Source organism: Scyliorhinus canicula, chromosome 16 (genome assembly GCF_902713615.1).
Source record: "Scyliorhinus canicula chromosome 16, sScyCan1.1, whole genome shotgun sequence".
In the NCBI taxonomy this organism is placed as follows: domain Eukaryota; kingdom Metazoa; phylum Chordata; class Chondrichthyes; order Carcharhiniformes; family Scyliorhinidae; genus Scyliorhinus; species Scyliorhinus canicula.
This window is the reverse complement of record NC_052161.1, coordinates 75,086,576-75,107,841: the sequence shown is the minus strand read 5'-3', so window position 1 is coordinate 75,107,841 and position 21,266 is coordinate 75,086,576. Positions and strand designations below refer to the sequence as shown.

The window sequence follows — 21,266 nt, the reverse complement described above, 5'->3', positions numbered from 1 at the left end:
GGTGTGGCCTGTACCAGCGCCAAGAGCAGTATGAACCACTCTGGCGTTGGGCCGCCCGGTAGTTGCGGAATCCTCTGCCCTTCCGGGGACTAGGCTGGCCGGGGACCAACACCTAGGAGGTGTTGGCGCCACGCCAACCAGCACCGAAGGGTCGCCGCGGGCTGGCGCAAGTTGACCCATTCACAGGACTGCCAACGTGTTCTGGCACATGTGCAGAACCACCAGCATGTTTCCTGCGCAGGGGGGTTTCTTCTCCGCACCGGCCATGGCGGAGCCTTACAGAGGCCGGTGCGGATGAAAAGAGTGCCCCCATGGCGCAGGCCCACCCGCAGATCGGTGGGCCCCGATCACGGGCCAGGTCACTGTGGGGGCCCCCCAAGGACTCCTCCCTCCAAGCCAGGTCCCGTCGGGATGGACCATGTCTATTCACGCCGGCAGAACTGGCCGAAAACGGGTGGTTGCTCGGCCCCTCGGGGCCCGGAGAATCGCCTGGGAGGCAGCTGCCAATGGCCCCCGACTGGCGTGGCGTGATCCCTGCCCCCACCCGAAAATAGGCGCTAGAGAATTCGGCAGCCGGCATCGGAGCGGCTGTGACTCCAGACACACAGCAGTATGGTTGACTCTTAAATGCTCTCAGGGATGGGCATAAATGCTGCCCCAGCCAGCGACGTCCACATCCCATAAACGGATAAGAGAAAAACCCTCTGGGATAAAGAATTTCTGCTATCATGCCTCCAGGAAGCACTTTGTGTTGGTTTTCCTTCTGTGTGAAGGGTGTTATGTAAAAGGAAGTTGTTGTTATTTTTGGTCTTTGATGAAGAAAAGTAATTCAAGATAACAAGTACCTGGTGAAAAGCGGCCCCATTAACTCTAAATGATAAAGGGACATCTTGAAAGCATACATTCTAATTTAACACATCTCCCTGTCAGCGAGGGGTAGAAATATATAATTTACATTCGAAACAGGACGATGCAGCACAAAAACAGATCGCTTACGATCCTGTACTTACTGTCAGATAAAAGCTTTTACTGATTTTCCAGAAAAAGTGTTTGATATTTTCGAGCAGTATAATTTTCAGCAGATAAGAACTGGCTCTGATCTTGGTGTGCGTTAAGAGCTTCGAAACATTAGGCACAGGAGGAGGCCACTCAATCCCGCAGACTAGTTGTATGCGTTGCAATGATATCAAAGGCACCAATCATTCAAAAGGGATTGTGCAAATACATTCTGGCATCACTTATTAAGAACAGGCACATGTAGCCATTCATACATGGCCTCACTTGACGGGAAGTGCGCCATGTGATGTGGCCTCAGTTCACTTTGGCCTGGAGCAGGAGACAGCACACACAGCCCTGCAGCTCTGGTGCCTTCAAGCTTTCTATCGACGTATGCTAAAGAAATTCAGCATGTCTGCACCGACTCTCACAAACTTCTACAGAAAGCATCCTATCTGGCTACATCACAGCCTGGTATGGCAACTACTCGGTCCAAGGTCGCGAGAAACTGCAGACTGTGGTGAACTCAGCCCAGCGTATCACACAAGGTTGCCACCCCAACATTGATTCTGTCTAAACCTCCCGCTGCCTCAGAAAGGCAGACAGCATTATCAGAGACCCCTCCCACACAGGCATTGCCTTCTTCCAGACCCTTCCATCAGGCAGAAGGTACAGAAATCTGAAGACCCGCACATCCAGACATAGGAATAGTTTCTTCCCCACAGCTGCAAGACTCCTCAACGACTCCCCCTTGGACTGATTTGTTCTCTGCAAGAACACTATTCACAACGCCCTATGCTGCTCTTGTTTGCCCTTGTTTCGCACTGTAACCAATCATTTTTTGTCGATGTACCATTTTTCTTTTTTTTTTAATTTAGTGTACCCAATCATTTTTTCAATTAAGGGGCAATTTAGCGTGGCCAATCCACCTAGCTTGCACGTTTTTGGGTCGTGGGGGCGAAACCCACACAGACACGGGGGGAATGTGCAAACTCCACACGGACAGTGACCCAGAGCCGGGATCGAACCTGGGACCTCAGCGCCGTGAGGCGGTTGTGCTAACCACTAGGCCACCGTGCTGCCCGATGTACCATTTTTCAATGTACTCTGTTGATTATTCTTTTGTCTATCTTGCACGTACTGTGTACGTTCCCTTGGCCGCAGAAAAATACTTTTCACTGTACTTCAGTACGAGTGACAATAAATATCCATCAATCAATCACTCAATCAATCAATGTGCCCATTCTTTAATGCATGAACACACAATGCATTTGCACAATCTCTATCAGTATTGCCTTTTATATTATTATAATGCACGCAACCATGGTGTGCAGCAATCGCTCATTCTAAATGGCACTGTGCCCAGCCAGGATTAGTTATTGGTGCAAATGGCAACTAGTTTTAGATTGTGCTACTGGTGCGAGACAACCCTCGACAGTCTGGTCAGTCCGCAGCAGAGTTGAAATGTCATAGAGCATTGAAGCCACAACATGGTGGCTGCATGGAAAAGCTTTGAAGGCACAGTGCCTGGATAGTGTTCAAAGAAAGAGCTAGGAAGCAGAGGGTTCTCAGGCGTTGAGACTGCAGCGTAGAGCCTGCCATTCTGTGAGTAGGACAGCGCAGCGAGCGGACCAGCACCGGCTTAGCTCAGTCAGGAGAGGTGAGTGACCAGGGTGTGGGCCGGGAGGAGAGGCGAGTGACCAGGGTGTGGGCCGGGGGGAGAGGTGAGTGACCAGGGTGTGGACCGGGGGGAGAGGCGAGTGACCAGGGTGTGGACCGGCGGGAGAGGCGAGTGACCAGGGTGTGGACCGGCAGGAGAGGCGAGTGACCAGGGTGTGGACCGGCGGGAGAGGCGAGTGACCAGGGTGTGGACCGGGGGGAGGGGCGAGTGACCAGGGTGTGGACCGGGGGGAGGGGCGAGTGACCAGGGTGTGGACCAGGGGGAGGGGCGAGTGACCAGGCTGTCAGACAGAAGGCAGAGAGTTGGGATAAAAGGTTCTTTTTCGGAATGGCAACCGGTGACAAGTGGTGTCCCGCAGGGTTCAGTGTTGGGGCCACAGCTGTTCTCTTTATATATTAACGATCTAGATGACGGGACTGGGGGCATTCTGGCCAAGTTTGCCGATGATACAAAGATAGGTGGAGGGGCAGGTAGTATTGAGGAGGTGGGGAGGCTGCAGAAAGATTTAGACAGTTTAGGAGAATGGTCCAAGAAGTGGCTGATGAAATTCAACGTGGGCAAGTGCGAGGTCTTGCACTATGGAAAAAAGAATAGAGGCATGGACTATTTTCTAAACGGTGACAAAATTCATAATGCTAAAGTGCAAAGGGACTTGGGAGTCCTAGTCCAGGATTCTCTAAAGGTAAACTTGCAGGTTGAGTCCGTAATTAAGAAAGCAAATGTAATGTTGTCATTTATCTCAAGAGGCTTGGAATATAAAAGCAGGGATGTACTTCTGAGGCTTTATAAAGCACTAGTTAGGCCCCATTTAGAATACTGTGAGCAATTTTGGGCCCCACACCTCAGGAAGGACATACTGGCACTGGAGCGGGTCCAGCGGAGATTCACACGGATGATCCCAGGAATGGTAGGCTTAACATACGATGAACGTCTGAGGATCGTGGGATTATATTCATTGGAGTTTAGGAGGTTGAGGGGAGATCTAATAGAAACGTACAAGATAATGAATGGCTTGGATAGGATGGACGTAGGGAAGTTGTTTCCATTAGTAGGGGAGACTAGGACGCGGGGGCACAGCCTTAGAATAAAAGGGAGTCACTTTAGAACAGAGATGAGGAGAAATTTCTTCAGCCAGAGAGTGGTAGGTCTGTGGAATTCATTGCCACAGAGGGCGGTGGAGGCCGGGACATTGAGTGTCTTTAAGACAGAAATTGATAAATTCTTGATTTCTCGAGGAATTAAGGGCTATGGGGAGAGAGCGGGTAAATGGAGTTGAAATCAACCATGATTGAATGGTGGAGTGGACTCGATGGGCCGAATGGCCTTACTTCCGCTCCTATGTCTTATGGTCTTATGGACCGGGGGGAGAGGCCAGTGACCAGGGTGTGGACCGGCGGGAGAGGCGAGTGACCAGGGTGTGGGCCGGGGGTAGAGGCGAGTGACCAGGGTGTGGGCCGGGGGGAGAGGGGAGTGACCAGGGTGTGGGCCGGGGGGAGAGGTGAGTGACCAGGGTGTGCGCCGGGGGTAGGGGTGAGTGACCAGGGTGTGGGCCGGGGGGAGGTGAGTGACCAGGGTGTGGGCCGGGGGGAGAGGTGAGTGACCAGGATGTGGGCCGGGGGGAGAGGTGAGTGACCAGGGTGTGGGCCGGGGGGAGATGCGAGTGACCAGGGTGTGGACCAGGGGGAGGGCGAGTGTCCAGGGTGTGGACCAGGGGGAGGGCGAGTGTCCAGGGTGTGGACCGGGGGGAGGGGCGAGTGACCAGGGTGTGGACCAGGGGGAGGGCGAGTGACCAGGGTGTGGACCGGGGGGAGGGGCGAGTGACCAGGGTGTGGACCAGGGGGAGGGCGAGTGTTCAGGGTGTGGGCCGGGGGTAGAGGCGAGTGACCAGGGTGTGGGCTGGGGGTAGAGGCGAGTGACCAGGGTGTGGACCGGCGGGAGAGGTGAGTGACCAGGGTGTGGACCGGGGGGAGGGGCGAGTGACCAGGGTGTGGGCCAGGGGGAGAGGCGAGTGACCAGGGTGTGGACCGGGGGAAGGGGCGAGTGACCAGGGTGTGGACCAGGGGGGGAGAGGTGAGTGACCAGTGTGTGGGCCGGGGGAGAGGTGAGTGACCAGGGTGTGGACCAGCGGGAGAGGCGAGTGACCAGGGTGTGGACTGGGGGGAGAGGCGAGTGACCAGGGTGTGGACCGGGGGGAGAGGAGAGTGACCAGGGTGTGGACCGGCGGGAGAGGCGAGTGACCAGGGTGTGGACCAGGGGGAGAGGCGAGTGACCAGGGTGTGGGCCGGGGGGAGAGGCGAGTGACCAGGGTGTGGACCAGGGGGAGAGGCGAGTGACCAGGGTGTGGACCGGGGGGAGAGGCGAGTGACCAGGGTGTGGACCGGCGGGAGAGGCGAGTGACCAGGGTGTGGACTGGGGGGAGGGGCGAGTGACCAGTGTGTGGGCCGGGGGGAGAGGCGAGTGACCAGGGTGTTGACCGGGGGGAGAGGTGAGTGACCAGGGTGTGGGCCGGGGGGAGGGGCGAGTGACCAGGGTGTGGGCCGGGGGGAGAGGTGAGTGACCAGGGTGTGGACCGGGGGGAGAGGAGAGTGACCAGGGTGTGGACCGGCGGGAGAGGTGAGTGACCAGGGTGTGGACCGGCGGGAGAGGCGAGTGACCAGGGTGTGGACCAGGGGGAGAGGCGAGTGACCAGGGTGTGGGCCGGGGGGGAGAGGCGAGTGACCAGGGTGTGGACCAGGGGGAGAGGCGAGTGACCAGGGTGTGGACCGGGGGGAGAGGCGAGTGACCAGGGTGTGGACCGGGGGGAGAGGCGAGTGACCAGGGTGTGGACCGGGGGGAGAGGCGAGTGACCAGGGTGTGGACCGGCGGGAGAGGTGAGTGACCAGGGTGTGGACCGGGGGGAGGGGCGAGTGACCAGGGTGTGGACCGGGGGGAGAGGTGAGTGACCAGGGTGTGGACCGGGGGGAGAGGCGAGTGACCAGGGTGTGGGCCAGGGAGGAGAGGCGAGTGACCAGGGTGTGGGCCAGGGAGGAGAGGCGAGTGACCAGGGTGTGGACCGGGGGGAGGGGCGAGTGACCAGGGTGTGGACCGGCGGGTGGGGCGAGTGACCAGGGTGTGGACCGGGGGGAGAGGCGAGTGACCAGGGTGTAGACCGGGGGGGGGAGAGGCGAGTGACCAGGGTGTGGACCGGGGGGAGAGGCGAGTGACCAGGGTGTAGACCGGCGGGAGAGGCGAGTGACCAGGGTGTGGACCGGGGAGGAGAGGCGAGTGACCAGGGTGTGGGCCGGGAGGAGAGGCGAGTGACCAGGGTGTGGACCAGGGGGGGAGAGGCGAGTGACCAGGGTGGGGACCGGGGGGGGAGGCGAGTGACCAGGGTGTGGACCAGCGGGAGAGGTGAGTGACCAGGGTGTAGACCGGGGGGAGAGGCGAGTGACCAGGGTGTGGACCGGGGGGAGGGGCGAGTGACCAGGGTGTGGACCGGGGGGAGGGGCGAGTGACCAGGGTGTGGACCGGGGGGAGAGGCGAGCGACCAGGGTGTAGACCGGGGGAGAGGCGAGTGACCAGGGTGTGGACCGGCGGGAGGGGCGAGTGACCAGGGTGTAGACCGGCGGGAGAGGCGAGTGACCAGGGTGTGGACCGGGGGGAGAGGCGAGTGACCAGGGTGTAGACCGGCGGGAGAGGCGAGTGACCAGGGTGTGGACCGGGGGGAGAGGCGAGTGACCAGGGTGTGGACCGGGGGGAGAGGCGAGTGACCAGGGTGTGGACCGGGGGGAGAGGCGAGTGACCAGGGTGTGGACCAGGGGGGGAGAGGTGAGTGACCAGGGTGTGGACCGGGGGGAGAGGCGAGTGACCAGGGTGTGGACCAGGGGGGGAGAGGCGAGTGACCAGGGTGTGGACCGGGGGGAGAGGCGAGTGACCAGGGTGTGGACCGGGGGGAGAGGCGAGTGACCAGGGTGTGGACCGGGGGGAGAGGCGAGTGACCAGGGTGTGGACCGGGGGGAGAGGCGAGTGACCAGGGTGTGGACCGGGGAGAGAGGCGAGTGACCAGGGTGTGGACCGGGGGGAGAGGCGAGTGACCAGGGTGTGGACCGGGGAGAGAGGCGAGTGACCAGGGTGTGGGCCGGGGGGAGAGGCGAGTGACCAGGGTGTGGACCGGGGGGAGAGGCGAGTGACCAGGGTGTGGACCGGGGGGAGAGGCGAGTGACCAGGGTGTGGGCCGGGGGGAGAGGCGAGTGACCAGGGTGTGGACCAGGGGGGGAGAGGTGAGTGACCAGGGTGTGGACCGGGGGGAGGCGAGTGACCAGGGTGTGGGCCGGGGGGAGAGGCGAGTGACCAGGGTGTGGACCGGGGGGAGGGGCGAGTGACCAGGGTGTGGACCAGGGGGGGAGAGGCGAGTGACCAGGGTGTGGACCGGGGGGAGAGGCGAGTGACCAGGGTGTGGACCGGGGGGAGAGGCGAGTGACCAGGGTGTGGACCGGGGGGAGAGGCGAGTGACCAGGGTGTGGGCCGGGGGGAGAGGCGAGTGACCAGGGTGTGGACCGGGGGGAGAGGTGAGTGACCAGGGTGTGGGCCGGGGGGAGAGGCGAGTGACCAGGGTGTGGACCGGGGGGAGGGGCGAGTGACCAGGGTGTGGACCGGGGGGAGGGGCGAGTGACCAGGGTGTGGACTGGGGGGAGAGGCGAGTGACCAGGGTGTGGACCGGGGGGAGGGGCGAGTGACCAGGGTGTTGACCGGGGGGAGAGGCGAGTGACCAGGGTGTGGGCCGGGGGGAGAGGCGAGTGATCAGGGTGTGGACCGGGGGGAGGGGCGAGTGACCAGGGTGTGGGCCGGGGGGAGGGGCGAGTGACCAGGGTGTGGACCGGGGGGAGAGGCGAGTGACCAGGGTGTGGGCCGGGGGGAGGGGCGAGTGACCAGGGTGTGGACCGGGGGGAGGGGCGAGTGACCAGGGTGTGGACCGGGGGGAGGGGCGAGTGACCAGGGTGTTGACCGGGTCGATAACAAGTGAGGGAAAGTCAAACAAAAAGAAAGTCTTAAAAATTGGGCCAGAGATGTAAACAGTGTCGGGGACAGAAATCATGATGACGTCAGAGGTGTGTGTGTTATCTCCAGGCAACAGTGAAATTGAGGCTGGATCATGTGACATTCTGTCTTTAAAGCGATCTCACGCTGCTATCCCTTAAAGGCATATTACAGCAGAGCCTGTTTCACCATTCACTTATTACATATGAATATAAGAATTATGAGCAGGTATAGGCCACTCTACTGATGATGGCTGATTTGACTGTAACCTCCTGCCTACCCCAAATAACCTTTCACCCCCTTACTTATCAAGAACCTGTCTACCTTTGCCTTAAATATATTCAAAGACTCTGCTTCCACCGCCTTTTGAGGAAGCGAGTTGCAAAGACTCACGACCCTCAGAGTGTTATGATCTCAGACTAGACCGTAACATTCCTTAGGAAACAGGATACGAACCCCAAAGACTTCTTTATTTTTTTCTAAATTGTGAGGAAAGGATAATTTGCTCCAGCAGTGATTCCACTGACAAATAGGTACCTCTTATCTTAAACAAACATTATTATTAACACAGGATTAATGTACGTCATATCACATAAAATAGCTTACAATTAACAGTAAAACAATCCTTAACAATAAAAAGAAACACTTTAGCTTCTAACTGATACCTTCTCTATCTCCAATTAAGTAAAACCATCACAGGTCAAGGGTCACATGTAAATGGAGTTAGCAAACACAGGGATACCAGCTATCCACTTGAATAGAGATTTCTTGGAAATACTGCTTGAGGAGAGAGATAGAGAAAACGTTTGTGTGAGAGAACAGCCATTTGCAAAAACTGTTGCTCAGCTCAAAGCACCCAGCCACAATTCAAACTAAACAGCCTGCTACAGACCTGGCTCCTCCCATTAATAACATCGTGTCTATCCCACTAACTGAGTTATGACCATCTTACTGAGGATAATCGCAACTCCTCAATTATCTAAACCCCAGGGAACCTTCTTTGTATAAACAAAGTTCAGTTCCTCCCATACAGGTAAACAATATACATAGTTGGAATGAATGATGATCTCACTTTTACGACAGCTTAGTTGCACATTTGCAGACTCAATGTCTGCCTGTATATTAACCAGGATATTAACAAAATATTGCTGCAACAGAAAAAAAAATACTTTAACCCAGGTGTTTAATAACATTACTATAACAGACATATAGAATACAATCTATATAAAAATTCCTACATTCATCACACTGGGGGAAGTTGGGGCTGTACCATTAGAACAATCCACACCTGAACCGTGCTGAGGCTGGTGTTCCAGCAAGTTTTATAACTAGGGAAATATAGAACATTGTAGATTAAGTAAGTGGGGCAAAGGATCATATGTGGGAAGGTGTGGTAAATCAAAGAGTAGAGACAGCACAAGGGATAAAGGTACTAATGTGCAAAATGAGAAACAGATCGTGACAGGAAGGGACAGAGAGGACAAATCTAAGAGAAAATCAGCAGCTAAGACTAGATGTTCCAAAAATAATAAAATGACAAAACTAAAATCTCTGAGGGGTTGTGGTTATCCTTAGTGATACGGTCATCCCAATTCCCTGCCAGTGTTTTCGATGGCAGGGGTGGAAGAGAATATGGGAGGATGGTCTGAAATTGGATTCATGTTGCTGTGAATGTACAGCGGGATCTTCTGCTAGTGACCCCCCCCCCCCCCCCCCCCCCCCGTTCCCCATCCCCCCATGGCGGGTCAGAAACCCCACCAGAGGACAGTGTGAACATCATTTCCTTCACGCTAATGGGATGTAGATGAAGGTCCAATTTCCCCATGCAAGATTCTCAATGAGACCAGTGTGAAAACGCGTTCTGAAGATGTAGCGTGGAGATATCGGAACTAATCTGAACAATGCCTGGGCTGTCTCCAGAATTCAGGATGGAGGCAGTCTGCAAGCCCTCGACCTGGAACATCACAGCACTGGGTGGGGTGAGCATCCACAGCTGGACCATCCACATGAGGTGACCTGGGAAGGGCCATCTTCTAGTCTCAGAGAGCTCCCGGAGATCTATCTTCATTTTCAGGAGGCCCACCTGCTAATCTCAGAGAGCTCCTGGAGATCTACCTTCATTTTCAGGAGGCCCACCTTCTAGTCTCAGAGAGATCCTGGAGATCGACCTTCATTTTCAGGAGGCCCACCTGCTAATCTCAGAGAGCTCCTGGAGATCTACCTTCATTTTCAGGAGGCCCACCTGCAAATCTCAGAGAGCTCCTGGAGATCTACCTTCATTTTCAGGAGGCCCACCTTCTTTCTTCAATAGTGGGTCAGTGATGTTTGGCCGCCTTCTTAATATAGTGCCCGGATAGGACAGTGGACTCAATGACACCCAGGTCTGCCCCACCTGTCAGTGAATATGGCGTGAAACAGCCAAGTGGATAATTAATAAGGTCGGGACTGGAAGATTTGGCATGATTTCCCAGCAGCTGCCACAGCGGGAAACATTCCACATTCACATCCCCACCAGATGGGAGATTCCCGGCTGAAGAACTCAGATGAACTGACAGCGCAGATCGAAATAAATAAGTATGATCTGATAGCCATTACAGAGACGTAGCTATAGGATGACAGAGACATAGCTATAGGATGACATCGGTTGGGACCTAAATATTGAAGGATATGTGACATTTATGAAGGGCGGGAAGCTGGGATAAGGTGAAGGAGTGATTCTGTGAATGGTATCACTCCCTATGGCTGATTTACACCTCAACACCATTCCCTTTGCTTCATATCCTTGATGTCCTTACCTAAGAAAAGAGGAAAAAAATCAATAAGAAAAACAAAGAAAAATTACATAAGTAAATCATCGAGGAAAATTAAAAGAAATGGAAAATTGTTCCACAGACACATAAATAGAAAAAGAAAAATCAGTATTGGGATACGGTGCGTAAACACGCCAAACTTTCAGGTAATGACATCTGAATAGCGGACGTATTAAATATTTTTTTATTTACAAGGTCGATATTAGAAAATTAACATGGTAAAATGACATTTATAAGGTAAGGTCAAAAAAGCTATAAAGACACTAAGATAAGTTAGATACTTGATAAACTAATTAAAACAATCAGATCTCACTGAGATTGCTGATGTGGGAAATCCTAAATAATCTGAAGCCATCTGCTGTGTCCGTCATAACATCAATGGACGGTTTGCCTGAACTCCAGAGAAATGGGATAAACAGTGTTCACCCTGTTGTGTTTCCATGAACTTTCTACTGAAGGTCGGTTGGTCAAGGGGTGAAATTAGAAATATATTCACCTATATTTGACTTTATCCCTTGAAGTTTTTCTGTTGACTTCAGCGTTAACATAAGAACATAAGAACTAGGAGCAGGAGTAGGCCATATGGCCCCTCGAGCCTGCTCCGCCATTCAATCAGATCTTGGCTGATCATATCGTCAAACCTCTATTTATAAACTTGAACCCGTTGAGGTGTACATTCAGGGGGGCATGAAACATAGAAATAGAAATCATACAGCCAAAGGAGGCCATTCGGCTCATCGAGTCTGCACCAACCCTCCAAAAGATACCCTACATAGGCTCACGCCCCCACCCTATCCTCGTAACTTCACCTAACCATTTGGACACTAAGTGATCATGGCCAATCCACCTAACCTGCACATCTTTGGACTGTTGGAGTAATCAGGGGCACCCCCATGCAGACATGAGGAGAACTTGCAAACTCCACACAAACAGTCATCCAAGGCCAGAATTGAACACAGTCCCTGGCACTGTGCCACCAAGCTGCCCCAATGTTCCTGAAGTCAGAGTGTAAGTGCCATTCACATCTCTGTACTGTGTAAATACCTGGTTGCAGCACTGTACTTTCATTGTTCCAATACCTATGTATGTTGATGAAAAGAGCATATTCTTTATAAAGTGGAGGATCCTGAATGTGGAACCAGCTATCGCAAAGAGTAGGTGAATATAATCACATCAATGCATCGCAGAGTGGGAGCTGAATGAGTTCATATGATAGGAAAAATTGGAACCTATTAATCGGATGGGATAAAGGAAGGTGAACAATAGAAAAAATGACTTGAATTTTTATAACGCTTTTCATGGCCAGCCAATGAAGTAATGTGACCATAATTACGACATGATAATCTGCATTTTTGATGTTGATGGGTCTAATTGTTGGTCAGGACAACAGAGAGAACTTCCTTGGGCGGGATTCTCTGAACCTCCGCGCCAAAATCGTGATCGGCACGGGCGGCGAATGGGCGTTGACGCGGAAAACAGGCGCAACGCCACTCCTGCGCTGTCTACACGGCCATTAACAGAGGCCGCCCCCCGCGATTCACCAATGAAAGCTGGCCAAGTTCCCAACGGCTTGGTTTGTTTTGCCTACCTGAAACAGCTGCCCTGGTAGGGGATGGGGAGATCCTTCACTGGGAGGGGGGCTCAGGGATGGCCAGGCTAGCGATCGGGGGCTACCGATCCACAGGCGTGTGCGATCACGGGGGGGCTATATTTACGGGGCTACCCCGCGATGTGAGTGTGCCATATCGCGCGAGGTGGCCGCTGAAGGTGGCTGCCGTGTGCATGTGTGGACTCCCGACCAGAAGTGCAGGGCCCTCTATCGACAGGCAGAGCTGCGAGGAGTACTCCGGGGCCCTGCTAGCCCCCTTTAGGTGGGAGAATCACTCTGGACTTTCTTGAAGAAACACCCCCGATTTGACGCTGGAGTGTGAAAATAGCCCCATTATTGGAGAATCCCGCCCCATGTTCTTCTTCGAAATAGTGCTGTGGGAGACGGCTTCAACACAGCCTCAGGATCAGCAATTCTACCCCCTACATGGGGCCAGCACGGCACTGGAGCGGCCCACGCCGCTCCAGCTGCTGATCCTGACGTGCACTGGGCGACGCGGGGTCCGCGCATGCATAGTGGGGCCAGCGCCAACCCGCGCATGCGCAGTGGGGCCGGCGCCAACCCACGCATGCGCAGTGTTTCCCTTCTCCATGCCGGCCCTGAAGCAACATGGCGCAGGGCTACAGGGGCCAGTGCGGAAGAAAGGAGGCCCCCAGGCAGAGAGGCCGGCCCGCCGATTGTTGGGCCCCGATCGCGGGCCAGACCACATCGGAGGCCCCCTCTGGGTTCAGACCCCCCTTCCACCCCCACAAGCAGCCCCCCCGACTCTTCCATGCTGTGACCCCGCCGGCTGAGGGCAGGTGTGAACGGCGCTGGCGGGACTCGGGTTTTTTGACACGGCCATTTGGCCAATGCAGGGCCGATAATTGCCAGGGGGGCCCTGTAGAGCAGCCCCCAGCCGGTGCCGCGCTGACCGTGCTGGCGCCAATGAGACCGATTCTCTGCTCTCTGGGTCTGGGCGACGTGGCGCGATTCACGCTGGTCGCGGAGATTTTCCGGCTCGGTCCTGGGCTGAGAGAATCCCACCCACTGTTCCTGCTCCTAAAAGGATCAAGAACGAGAGGGCACAGATTTAATTTGATTTTCAAAAGAAGTAAATGTGATCTGAGAAAAGCCCTTTTCACACAGTGATTGGTTCGGGTAAGGAATGAACTGCCTGGCAGTGTGGTGGAGGCAGGTTCAATCGATGCATTCAAGAGGATATTAGATGATTATTGAATAGAAGCAATGTGCAGGGGTATGGGGAAAAGGCAGGGTAATGACACTAAGTCACAATGCTCGTTTGGAGTGTCGGTGCAGTCACGATGGGCCGAATGGCATCTGTTGTGTTATGTAATTTGGAATAGCACAAGCTGCCAGTTGATGCAGCTTTGAGTAAAAGATGCTCCAGACTTTGAAGTCAGTTCAATGTGTTTTATTAAACTATTAGCACCGTTCTCAATGAGTTCGACTCTCTGCTAATCTAAATGTAGTAACTCAGTCTAACTGAACCAGCCTTGCTCTAAGCCACATGCTGGGTGTGATGCTGAGGATACTGCCTGTCTCATTCTGTAGATGTTGGTCTGTGGAAAGAGGCGGGGTGTGAGTGCCTCATCCCTTTTACAGTGAGATACTACCCCTGAGTGAACTGACTCCTCATTGGTCGTGTCCTACTCTATGTATTCATTAGCTGCATGTTTGCATATCATTACATCTCCCTTTTTTTATGTTTTGTTGGCCATCATAGCCTTGCTTTTGACGGTCTCTGAGCTGCTGCATCTTCTGCAGCACCGGGAGGTAATCCAGGTTGGGCAGGTGTATGGCTGGAAGTGTCGTCCACAGGTCCCTGTTTATCAGGAGTTGAGCCGGACCACTGGCTTGGCATCAGGTCGTAGCAGAATCTTGTATCGATATGGCAGCATGTCCATCCCGTTGAACATATCTGGATACTAGGCGAGGATGTCGCTGATGCCGGCCTGAAGATCCACATGGGAGGATGTCATGGTGTAAACCAGGGGTGGGCAAACTTTTCCGTGAAAGGGCCACATTCAGAAATTCACAATTCACAAAGGGCCGCATAGTATATTAAGTAAAATAATTACTTCACCCGGTTATGATTCTGGGCGCCTCATATAGAACATAGAACAGCACAGAACATGCCCTTCGGCCCTCGACGTTGTGCCGAGCAATGATCACCCTACTCAAGTCAACGTATCCACCCTATACCAGTAAGTAACCCAAGCATTAACCTTAAAAAAAAATGTTTTTTTTTAAATAAAAAATTTTTTTAAAAAAAAAATTTTTTTTTTTTTTTTTTAATGACTTGGTGGGCCGCAGAAATACCTTTGGCGGGCCGCATGCGGCCCGCGGGCCGTAGTTTGCCCACCCCTGGTGTAAACCCTTTGAATGAGGTTCAGCTGCTTGCAGGCGTGCACACCTAGTAGGGATGCCCTGTCTGGTTTAACAATTTCAAAGTGTAACCGTGCTTGTGTGTGTCGGTTGGATACGTGCAGATGGCAGAATCCCAGTGCCGTGATGGCATTCCCGTTGTAATCCAGGAGCTTGCAGACAGCTGGAAGGACCATGGGGAGGCTTCTTAATGCATCTGAAGTTTGCCTGTGAGAGGAGGTTGGTCCAGCTTAAACAGAATGAGGCAGTGGTTGACCTTCAACACTGCTCGCCATTCGTCCTCGGAATCTACAGTTAGGATGGATCGGACTTGCAATGTGTCTGGTGTGGCATATTCACACGTTGTAATAATGCCCACGCGGTTGGCGTTGTCCAGGCATTCATCACCTGGATCCGTTGCACTGCCAGGATCAGAACCCAGTAGGCGTTGTTGCACATTCCGGATGTGCCGTCGTCGGAATTGGGAGCGCTGGCTCCTGATTGGTGGTGCAGATCTGCACAGGGCTGCATAGTGGCCTGGCTTCCTGCAGCTTAAACGGCATCTGCCTCTTGCAGGGCATTGTTTCTTTAAATGGGCGGTACCACAGTTCAAACACGTCATGACATCGGCGTCCTGACGCTCCGTGTATCATTGCACATGCGCAGTGCGGTTCTCAGACATCTGCACAGTGCGGGTTTCGGCCACTTCTGTATCCCATTCGCATCGCACATGCGTCGGGCCCCGGGAAGAGCGCGCAAAATGGCCGCTTTCATCAATGTTGAGGCACTGCATCCGGGAGATGGCCTGCACATTCTCCGCCTCGTGGGAGGCTAGTTTATCATTTTCTGCTGTCTTGTACTGGGAACAGCGATTTTTAACGTCCTCATGCACTCTGCATGTTTTAATCATAAAGGAAGCATCCCTGGGTGGCCTTGAACCACCAACCTTTCGGTTAACAGCCGAACGCGCTAACCGATTGCGCCACAGAGACCCACTGGTGCATGTTTCAATCATGACTGGCAGGGTCATATGCTTCATCTTCAGTAATTGCTCTCTCAGAGGATCAGAGTGAACTCCAAAAATGATTTGGTCTCTGATCATAGAGTCAGTGATATTACCGAAGTTGCAGGATTGCGCTAGCAGTCTAAGGTTAGTTAAATATGAGGTGAAGGATTCATCTTTACCTTGCAATCGCTGCTTGAATATGTAGCGCTTTAAGATTTTGTTGGTGTCCACCTCACAGTGGCTGTCAAACTTGTCCAGGATGGTCTGAAACTTCGTCTTGTCCTGGTCTTCGGCAAAGTGAAAGGAGTTGAATATTTCTGAGGCATGATCACCCACTGTGGTGAGGAAAAGAGCTATCTTCCGTGCATCAGATGCATCATTGAGGTCTGATGCTTCGACATAAAGCTAAAATTTCTGCTTGAATGTCCGCCAGTTGGCACGGAGATTGCCGGAGGTCCTGAGCTGGAGAGGAGCCTGAATCCTTTCCATTGTGCCGGTATACATTCGCTGGTCGTCACGGATCTTGCTGAATTGAACTAACTAGATTGAACAGACTCCTGGCATGTGCTATTTAATTTGGAAAAACAAGCTGCCACTTGATGCAGTTTTGAGTAAAAGATGCTCCAGACTTTGAACTGAGTTCAATGTGTTTATTGAACTATTAGCACAGTTCTCAATGAGTTCGACTCTCTGCTAATCTATAATGTAGTAACTCAGTCTAACTGAACCAACCTTGCTCTTAGCCACGTGCTGGGGTGCGATGTCTCACTCTGTAGATGTTGGTCTGTGGAAAGAGGTGGGGTGTGAGTACCTCATCCCTTTTATAGTGAAATACCACCCCTGAGTGTCCTGACTGCTCATTGGTCGTGTCCTATTCTATGTGTTCATTAGCTGCATGTTTGCACATAATGACAGCCTCCTTCTGTGCCGTAACAATTCTGTGAGAGCAGTCAGGTTTCAGTTTAATGTTTCATTGTAGGAGGCTCATACAAAGCAGAAATACCAGCATAAAGCAATTGGACTGAATGGTCTCTTAGTAAATACTAAAAATTATGGAATGCCAGTGCAAATGTAAAGATTGAGAATGGGATCAATGCGAGTCCCAGAAATTGACATGAACAAATTTGCGTGTTTGGCCAGCACACTGGCACTCACTTCTTCCACAGATTTTAAGTTATGGCTTAGCGGGTACTCACCATTCCCTGCAACGATAATCAGTTACTATCTTGGTTCCAACGAAGCAGCATTGTTCTGTTGTTATTGACAAAGGAGCTGTTATAACCTGCCTGGATGCTATTGGCTGGGGATAATTGGTTACCCCTCGATGGTCTTTTGGGGTTGATCAACTTAATAAATGAACAGAAAAAAACTCAGGCATAACTTAAAAGGAGTCACTCGTGGTCGGGTCACTGCCCAAACAAAACAAAGAGCAACGGAACTTGCCAAGCATCAAATCAAAATGTGATTTAGAGGGTCGATAAAGCAATCCAGCCCCTGCAGCACCCACCGTGGATGCTTGAAGAATATGAGCTCCCTCAATGAGGGGGGAGGGGGCGATTGTTAAACTTTCAGCTGTACATATCGAGTTGGCCAGTGTGGTACTGGCAGCAGAGAGAGAGAGAACATGTAGTGAACTGCAGGTGCTGTGTAAATATTGTTGCAAATAAAAGTTACTCATGCTGGACTCTTTGTGGCCCTCACAGAAGGAGTGCTGGGTTAAGCTCGGCTCCCAGGGCTGTGTGAATCAGAGATGCCGCAGTGCCCTAATTGTAGAAGATTCACATCACACCAAATTTGCCAGAGTGCAGCCAGCAAGTGAGGCTCGAGGCTGGGAGATTGCTGAATATTTTATACCAAGATGTTAACTGTATCCCTGTGGGTCTTATTATTTAGAATTCTCCTCAGTACCTAACGGAACAGCAGGACCTCAATTCTTAAAGGGCAGAAGAACAAGGCTGGCACCAAACCAGTTGCAAATCTTTAATCGTTAATATTTTGCCAAATGGCCTCACGTTTCATTTGGTGTACTTTGTTATCAAAGCAGAAACTTAACAAATCAGAGTCCGGGAGGCCATTCAACCCATCATATCTATGCTGGCTCTCCAATTAGTTCCACTCCTCTGCATTTATCCAACAGCCTGGCATTTTCTTCTCTTTTCTTCTCGAGAAACAGAAGAAAGAGGAGCAGGAGTCGACCATTCAGCCCCTAAATAAGATCATGACTGATTTTCTACTTCAGCTACACCCTTCCACCATGTCCACAGATCCCTCGATTCTCTTGGTGTTTAAATATCCATCAAGTTCAGACTTGAATCTACTCAATAATGAAGCATTCTCTGTCCTCTGGAGTAAAGAATTCAAAGGTTCATAGTGAAGACATCCCCCGAATCCCTGACAAAATTGAATCTGCTTCCACCATTGCCAATGCATTCCAGAACACAAAAACTCACCGTACAAAGTAAATTCTTCACCTGTGGCCTATATGGCTAACTTCCTTGTAATGTAACTGATTCTGTTGCAGGGAACTGCTTGAACTACAGCTTATGCTGAAGCAGTCACCGCTCTCTTGAATTTGTCTCAATTTGTCTCAATCGGAATAGAAACCATAGGCCATTCAGCCGCTCAAAATATGTCTTGCAGTTCTGTTCATGGCTCATCTGCAGCACAACTGCAGAAATCACTACAAACCTTCTGTGCGTCACCATGACTCTATATTGAGCCCAGACTTACTGCTAGCCCTTCAAAACACCATAAACACTCCCCTCAGTTAATCAGCCGTCCACCACCTCCATACCTTTTTGATACTGTGCTGTCTTTCAGGCAAAGTTCCTCATCATCAGTGAGGTGGAATAGAGCAGACGGCAGACACCAAACAACTTCCCAAATTCAAACGTGGCACTCTCTCTTTCAATTATCCATGAAACCAAAAGAAATCCTTCAACCAAAATCTCCTGCAGCATAAATAAATAAAGGGACCATTGAATAATGGTGGAAGGGAAAGTTAAAACTTTCATGGGAGCACCTTACGCAATGAATAGATGGCTCAGTAAATGTAATTCAAAACAAGGATCACTTACCTTGTATCAGGAAACTCTGACAGGAGAGAACATTTTGTTATTCAGGCTGAAAATTATTCTGGAAGATTTTCAAATTCCTTTTTTAATCACAAAACAAAGCGCGATGGAGCCTTCTGAGGGCAGCCTTTGTGCGGCTAAACAAAACCAAAACAAAGCGGTGATATTCAAAGTTTGGAAGGGAAGGAGTTGAGCTCTTCCACAATCCTGACAGGCCTTGGTGAACAACACAGGAGATGTGACACCAAAATCCTCCTTCCTGGGGATATTTATAGAATCACTTTGCTGCCTCTCTGGAGTGATGCCACTTTACACTTCTCCAGGCACAAGAAGCCAATTTTGATATTTAATTAATGACCATGTGACATATTTAAAAACAAAAGCTGATAATAAAGGGGGTGGGATATACACTGCAAACAGTGGAGGTGTTGGATGTGATTTATTCAGCCAGAGATCTTGGCACACTCGCTGCTTTACAACTCGCGTTTCATTCATTCACAACTCAAGGAATGTCGCCACTTTCTATCTCTTCATTTGATTGTGATTCTCTGGCTCAAGGTTGCAGTGAGTGCGGGATTTCAAAGTTACGACCCACAATTGTGTAACTGCGTTCCAAAGGGTTTCTGATCATCACATTTTGCCAGCTTTTTCATCTCTGAAGTAGTTTGCAGCGTTTCAACCAGCTGAATGTCACGACGCTAATTAATATGCAGTGAAAGCTGAAATTGGAATCCCATTGATGTGTGTTGGCAAACAGGAGTTTTTAATGTCGTTCCTCGGCACTGTTTTAGTCTGGCGTTGCTTTTTACAGAGAATTTGTGGCAGAGAAATAGGTTATTCAGCCCAACAGACCAATATGGGTGTCTATGCTCCAATCATCACACCTCATCAATCCCTGTCAGCAAATCCCCCCCCCCATTCCTTTCTCCATTAGGACAGCATGATAGCACAGTGGTTAGCACTGTTTCTTCACAGCGCCAGGGTCACAGGTTCGATTCCCGGTTCAGTCACTGTGCGGAGTCTGCACGTTTTTCCCTGTCTGTGTGGTTTCCTTCGGATGCTCCGGTTTCCTCCCACTAGTCCTGAAAGACATGCTGTTAGGTGAATTGGACATTCTGAATTCTCCCTCTGTGTACCCAAACAGGTGCCGGAGTGTGGCGACGAGGGGATTTTCAGAGTAACTTCATTGCAGTGGCAATGTAAGCCTACTTGTGACAACAATAAAGATTATTATTATGTTAAAACTCCCAAGGCACTATCCCAAGATGGGTGGTACGGTGGCACAGTGGTTAGCATTGCTGCTTCACATCGCCAGAGACTCAGCTTTAGCCTTGGGTCACTATCTGTGAGGAGTTTGCACGTTCTCCCCGTGTCTGTGTGGGTTTCCCCCGGGTGCTGCGGTTTCCTCCCGCAGTCCAAAGATGTAAGCCTACTTGTGACTCTAATAAAGATTATTATTATTATCATGTACTTAACCAACCTCTCATTAAATGCATTTCTGTTATTCACAGTGACTACCTACGCCATGTGATTGTGCGTTCCTTATTCTAACCTCTCTCTGGGAAGTTTCTCCTGAATTCCTTGTTGGATGTACTACTGAGTGCCTTATGTTTGGACCTTGAGTGGCGCAGTGAGGGAGCTTCCCTGTCTCTGAGCCAGAAGCTCTGGGCTCATGTCCCACACCTGGACTTGATGGCCAAGGAAGGTTCATTCGTGAATGGGTTGAGTGTGTCAACCAGCAAATCCTTCCAAACATATAAGAGTGGGAGAGATTCCTGGGCAGCCATGTGAAGGAACCTCTGCCATCACTATCCAGAGCTCTGGGCTACAACATGCCTGTGCATGTTGCCACAGCAACCCAGACTTCCTGAATGAACTGTAAAACATCACCACTTTGTTAATGACCCTTTGTTCTGAGGTCCTCACAGTCTTATCGATATCGACCCTCTCAAACCCTTTCACAATTTTAAAGATCCCTTGAACCGTGTCTTTCCTGGAGAGAGGACCAGGACCTTGGGCTGGATTCTCCCCTACCCGGCGGGGCGGGGGTCCTGGCGGGATGGAGTGGCGTGAACCACTCCGGCATCGGGCCGCCCCAAAGGTGAGGAATCCTCCACACCTTTAGGGGCCAAGCCCTCACCTTTAGGGGCTAGGCCCGCGCCGGAGTGGTTGGCGCGCCGCTGGCCGGCGGAAGTCCGCGCATGCGCGGGGGCTGATGTCATCCCCGCGCATGCGCAGGGGGGTGGTCACCTCCGCGTCGGCCATCGCGGAGGCTGATGCCCGACGTGGAAGGAAAAGAGTGCCCCCACGGCACAGGCCAGCCCGCGGACCGGTGGGCCCCGATCGCGGGCTAGATCGCCCCGCGCCCCCACCAGGACCCCGAAACCCGACTGCGCCGCCTGGTCCCGCCGGTAAATACCTTGTTTAATTTACGCCGGCGGCACCGGCATAACAGCTGCGGGACTTTGGCCCATCGCGAGCTGGAGAATCGCCGGGGGTGGCTGCCGACAGGCACGGCGCGATTCCTGCCCCCGCCGAATATCCGGTGCCGGAGAATTCGGCAGCCGGCGGGAGCGGGATTCACACCAGCCCCCGGCGATTCTCCGACCCGGCGGGGGCTCGGAGAATCCAGCCCCTTTTCAGTTGTTCCTGTTAGTTATACCACAGGAGATCGAATGCAGCATTTCATATAATATAGGAAAAGATC

The 21,266-nt window shown here is 52.1% G+C and overlaps 1 non-coding gene across 1 annotated transcript; it reads right to left on the bottom strand.

Annotated features, from left to right (window-relative positions):
* Positions 1-15,397: 15,397 nt before the first annotated feature.
* Positions 15,398-15,471, bottom strand: trnan-guu. The gene has a single exon. It is a non-coding gene; the product is annotated as a tRNA-Asn (tRNA).
* Between the last annotated feature and the right edge of the window lie 5,795 nt (positions 15,472-21,266).